This window comes from Anas acuta, chromosome 8 (assembly GCF_963932015.1).
Source record: "Anas acuta chromosome 8, bAnaAcu1.1, whole genome shotgun sequence".
Lineage (NCBI taxonomy): Eukaryota > Metazoa > Chordata > Aves > Anseriformes > Anatidae > Anas > Anas acuta.
Window position 1 is genome coordinate 14,303,671 of NC_088986.1, and position 6,414 is coordinate 14,310,084.

A 6,414-nucleotide genomic window follows, 5' to 3' on the forward strand; every position below is an offset into this window, starting at 1 on the left:
AAAACTCTTATAGCTCTTACCCACAGGCCTGTTTTGACTTTGGATTACTCCAGCAAAATCAGCAAACTCAAAATAATGTAAAATCCCTGTCTGTGAAACCATGTCTTTATGAGTACTTAGGTTTCCACCCCCTAGACTCATTTGCCATTAAGAGATTTTAGATTCCAAAGTTCCAACTAAAGAGCTCAATGACAGTAAAAGAAACCCAATTTTATTATGAAATCATGTATCAAACCTAGATTTCTTTCTCTTAAACTAAGCATGCTCCTATGACATGATGAGGACCTATCAGAAGAGTTGTTAAAATAAGAAATGTAACCATGTTTTTATGTAACCATTTTTTTTCTGTTGCTGTTGTTTTTAATATTAAAGATGGCATTATTTCTCTTTCAAATGAAACAAAAACCAAAGATCGCTTGCCATACTCCCATCACCTCCCCTCAGTTCTGAGAAATGGTAAGGTGTTGATTTGTTTCAGAAAATACGTTTTTCCCTTGACTTGGAAAACTGTACATTTGTGTGTGTTTTTATAAAACTCTCTCTCTGAAGTAAATTCCATCAACTCTATTATCTAAAAGAATGAGTCATTGGGATACATAGAATGGCAGGAGGAAAAAAGGAAAAAGTATTACAGGTACCTAATTAACACCTTCTGGACTGGACAAACAACTTTAGTTTACACTTATCACTAGTAGTAACTAATTTCACTTCCATAATATATTTACACCATTATCAAGAGAACAAAAGGATGAAATGTTTCCTTTTAAAATAAATGTTAAATAATAATAATAATAAAAAAAGTATTCAATAAACCCCTCTCCAGCACTCTGAAGGATTCACCTAGCGTATGTCACATTGTAAGCATGCGCTCTGGTCAAATTTGAGCATTTTACTAAAAATTACTACGGCCAGATGATCATTAGAAGCTTTGTCACTGAATGAAAGCTAAGACTAACAAAAGTGTATTGTCACTATAAATTTCTCACTGTGATGCCATCTTCTACAAACTACATGTACATGTATTATCTAGTTAGTGGCAGAAAAGACTTCTGAGTTTTGCTTCAGTACTGTTTGTGGTTTTGTTTTAAGATTGCTACTATTAAATTAGGTTTTAAAAGATAGGTTTTAAAAGATTAGGTTTTAAATATCTGTAGTTGGATATCTATATAAGCCTTAGAGTAAAAAAAAAAAAAAAAAAAAAAAGGTCAAAATTCAAACTGAATCTTAGTGCCTTGGTGAATGTGAGCCAGATCTGTATATATACACATGTATTTCAAATTAATCCGAACCATTTTTAAAATTAATTTTATTTAATGAGGTACTGAAGCTCTGTCTACCCTGTTTTATGGTAGTCACATTGGACAGGGCATTAAGTAACCTGATCTAATGAAATCCGATCTCTGCTCATAACAGTGTGGTTAGACTAGATGGTATTTAAAGGTCCCCTCCAACCCAACCCATTTCATTATTCTGTGTTGTGCTGTTCATCTTTTCCTTTATGTTACAGCAATATTTTTCTCACTCCAAGATACACTGCACAATGATAATCAAGATAAGGAACTATCAGTGTATTTCCACATAAATTAAAACCAGATTGTAATTTGGAATTAAAGACAATTTAATCTCTGTGATTATTGAAAATATCAAAAGTCAGAGTGGTTACAAAAAGCTGTCAATAGTGATCATAGAAAGAATGTGACAAAGATAGCTGTGCCAATCTCTTGCATTAAAAGAAATACACAGGATAATTCCCAGAAAATGGGCAAAATGAAGATGAGAGAATTCAGAAAACCTGGCGTGAATTAGCACTATAAGAAATGCTATCATTAAACTGCAGCTGTGAGGAGCTACACAAGAAAACTTATTATTTTTGTTCATTTATTTAGTGTATTGTATAATTTATCAATGAATTTTGAAAAGGATAGGAGAGATTACTATTTTTCTAGGTGTTTTCAGAAAGGCAAAGAATGAATAGTATTACAGAAAACAACTGGCAGACCAGCATGTTGACTACTCTCAGTATACAAGCCTGTCCAGTCTGCCATACCTCCTTAGGGAAGGAAAAAATGGTGAAGTAACTATGCACAGTCACCTTTTCTATGCTTGATGTTATTCAGTCAGCACTAGACAGAGGTAATAAAGTGACTATATGATGTACTGAGGGCTCATCTGGCTCTCTGGTGAGGCTGCCAGCATAGTGCTTTTGCCCTGAAGGGGCTGAAAATATTTGACACCAACAACTTGATCTACTGGGATTGTGACAGCAGGTCTGTATCTTTTTAGTGCAGTGTGTCAAACTGAAGAAGATAGGGAAAGTAACATGGGACAAATGTTTTGACCTCACAGCACTCTGCTGTGGTGATGAGATACAAGTGTTATCATTTTTTCTGTTAAGGCTTGCCAGCAGCAATACCTTCTGCTGTACGTATGAGTGGCCCTGTTTATGTATATGTTCTATTATATACTGGCAGAGAAAGCCATTAGTATTAATACTTCAATTCTAAAATATCAGTCTATTCCTTTCAGAAATACACAAATTATTTAGTTAATAGTAATAGCTTTTATTTTTATGGCAGATAAAGGATATGTAAACTTAAAGATTTATTTATTTTTGTAAGTAATCAAGAATCATTTGACAAGGACCTTTAGATACACTAATTGCCAGAGGGGGGAAGAAAACAAAAAAACACACATAAAACAACAACAACAACAAAGCACTGGTGCATAGTTCGCAAAGAAAATCACAATGCTGTTTCCTTGACAATACACAACACAAGCCTATCAGATAATAAGCCTTGACAATACACAACACAAGCCTATCTGATAACATGTCTTCATTCCTCTATATTCCTACTCTTCCAGAGCACTGGAAGTCAAAATTCTCCATATTTCATTGTTATTCCCACTTCATCAGATTAAATAAAGCAGAAAAACAAACAAACAAACAAAAAGTAACATTAAATTTAAAATGCATTAATTAAAGACAGGATGTATGTGAGTACAGGCTCCTTGATGCCACTGAAGTGAAAATACTTTAAAAAGAACTACATTCATATTTTTAGTTCATATTGTAATGCCTTTGTTAACTTGTAGGCATATCAGTCAACAATAAGAAAAGGGCATTTAAGAATCTTAGTGTCTAAAAGCTTTGTAATTATGACTAATATACAGACAGTATGGGATGATAGATTCTGATCTATCAGAATAGATTAGGTAGATTTTGTAGATTCTGATGAAATAAATTATTTTCAGATTTTTTTCTACATCAAACGTTATTCTATTAAATTACAATAATTAATGTGATAAACTCTGAAGCCTTAATCTGCTAACAGAAGAGAGTGAGATATGCACATATCATTTGGAGAATGGTATTAAAGACAAGCATTCACAAAAGAGTAGAACTGTTTAATATTAATAAAAATATGGTTTTCTCCTTGGTTTTCTAGATACATTTATTGAGGTGGTTCTACTGTTAATTTTAGTGTGAAATAATTTGTTAATTGTGAACATAGAGCCAAACACTCTGTAATACTGACAGACTTTACATGAGACATGAATTTTCTCTTTTTTTTTTTTTTTTTCCCCTGCCTAAAATCATCATGAAAGCACTCAGTAAAACCGTTTGTGGTTTTCCAGCTTAAATGCTGTCAGTTTGTCATAGAATCATAGAATATCCTGAGTTGGAAGGGACCCTTAAGGATCATCAAGTCCAACTCTTGACACCACACAGGTCTACCCAAATGTTCAGACCATGTGACTAAGTGCACAGTCCAATCTCTTCTTAAATTCAGACAGGCTCTGAGAAACACCATAATAAAACATAAGCAGTAAGACACATCTCATCATTAGCAACCAATGCTAAAAAAAATCTGAAACAACAAAACAAAAACAAAACAAAAAATGAAAATTATTTGCCCCTGTTATTGAGTAACTTCTTCAGAGGTACTAAAGAAAGAACATATTCAGAAAAGGAAACTTCAAGAAACTTGAAACCCAAGTTTAGTAGAATTTCTGTTTCTCTCAAATGACAATCCCATAATTAGATCCTATATTTGCAACTAACAACTTCTAATACAGAAAACACTAATCTCATACTCTAATAGTGAAACAATGTGTAAGCTTGCTTTTTATCACAGTGACTACTGTTATATTTCTTGATAATGTGAAAAGATACATTTTTTCTTCCCATCTAAAATGAGTTATTCTTGCTATTTACCATGTTTTCAGGTTGACATTTTATTTACATGTTGCTTCTCCCCATCTGATGCTTCACACCGATGATGGTCCTTTGAGAAAATTAAATACTCCAAAGCACTACCTCTTCCAGTGTTTTGTTGAATTTGAATTAAGATTCCCTGTAGTAAGTTGCAAAATTGTTCAAAATTGTCTCTAGGCATCCTAAGAACCCTAAAGCTTCTAAGGGACTTGTTTAAAACTAAAAACTGAATATCTCCTGAAGGAAAACTACATGTCAGATTTATATTATAATGTGTTTTTGTGCTTTTTGTTCTAATTGTGTTTGAAGCCAAAATGCTAGTTGTTTTGAAAATGTTCCTGAAGTATTATTCTGTTATTATTTTCACATACAAACAAACAAACAGCATAACAAATAGAACAAGAACAATAGCTATTTGGAAAAATTGTACATCCATTAGATATATTATTTAATTATATAGTTTTATGTCACATACAAGTAATCAGCTTTAATATTTATGATTAAGCATATTAACAGGTAACATCTGATACAATTACTATAACTAAGTGTCTCATAGGACAGTGTTTTATTTTAAAATCCTTAGCTTAGCCTCAAAAAATGGGTATGATTAAGAAAACTGGGTATGTCAATAAAGGGCACATAATTTTGTCAGCACATTTATACAACTACTTTTCACTTCAGTACTGTTAAAATGCTATTATTTAATGCTAATCAACACAGTGAAAGCAGCTGAGATATGAGAAGCCTAAGTGCACTGTTTTTTTAATCAAGAATCTTCTCAAGAACATTTGTGGACATTTAAATTCTTTGATATACGCTACAGTTGAGTATTTTTCTTCTTCTGTACAGCACTAAGTTATATTAGATTCAAATATAAATGTAGAGTTATTCATTCAGGATTAGGATTTTTGACATAACAATATGAGGCTGCTGTATATTCTTAAAGGAACATACAAAGGAACAATACAAATAATAAAAGTATTGTCACAGATTCTTTTAATTGTAAAAACTCTCTCATCTTTGAGATTTAGTCCTTTGAGACTGAAAGTTGACATAGTAATTACCTTATATTAATTTAGAACTTTGTTAAAACTTTTCCCTTTTTAAAAATGACACCTGGTTACCATTTATCCTAAGCTCTCTATATGTAAAGGAGACTTACATGGGCAATGGAAACTTTCATAAAACAAAGCAAACTAAACAAAATCTATATCTTTTAAAGTTATACCATCAGTACTTAAAGTGTCCATAGGCTTCTGAGTTGTAAAAATTACTAAAGCAACAGCTCATCAGCCTTAAGTACACATTAGATATAATTAATAGCTCATTAGGTTTTCTGGAGATTAAAAAAGGAGGTTCTGTTCTTGTTCATCATAATGAATTAGAAAGTCACATATTTCCTCCATGGCTTTCATAAGCCAAATTTGGCCCTTACATTTGTTTTAATACAACCATAAATTGATGTAGTCATTTTCATCACGAAACTTCTCCAATTACTTAGTTTCAAAGCATCCTTTTTTCACTTTCTTGTGCCTCCCTAGGTCCACTCTACACAGCTAAATCAAACAACAGGAAAGTAGTATTTATACGTATAAATATCCTGTTTAACATCATACTTGTATTAAGTTATTAAATATTTCCTCTGAAGTTCGTTTCTTGAAAGTTCAAAATTTAACAAAGCATATTTAAATACAGGAGCAGCTCCTTACAGATTGAAGGACTAAGGCAACAAACACTCAGCTGATGTGAGAGATGGAGCATTAACCACCTGAATTCTGAAGATGGTCTAGGTTTTACATGTCTTCTACACTGAGACAGCTAGCTATGACATCAAGTCTGTATATACACCTGTACCATTAAACTGTAGAAAAAGCCTCAGTTGAACATTTCTTACCTTCTACTAAGAAGGTACTCCTACTCAGTAAAGTATGGTTCACATCAGATCCAGCTCATTCACTCAAGTATGTGAGATTTAAGTATCCTCAAGTCTGAAATTGTGCCATGACAGACAGCAGTACTATGTCAGGCTTCATTACTATGAGAAATATCATAACACTCAGACATTAAATATACAAACAAGCACAAAATCACTGCACTCAAAATTCCAGTGCTGAAATTATTGAGATTCTTGAAACAAACATTTAAATTGTAGTTCACTGAACAGATTAAAATTCTGTTCTCTTAATGTCTATGTTTCT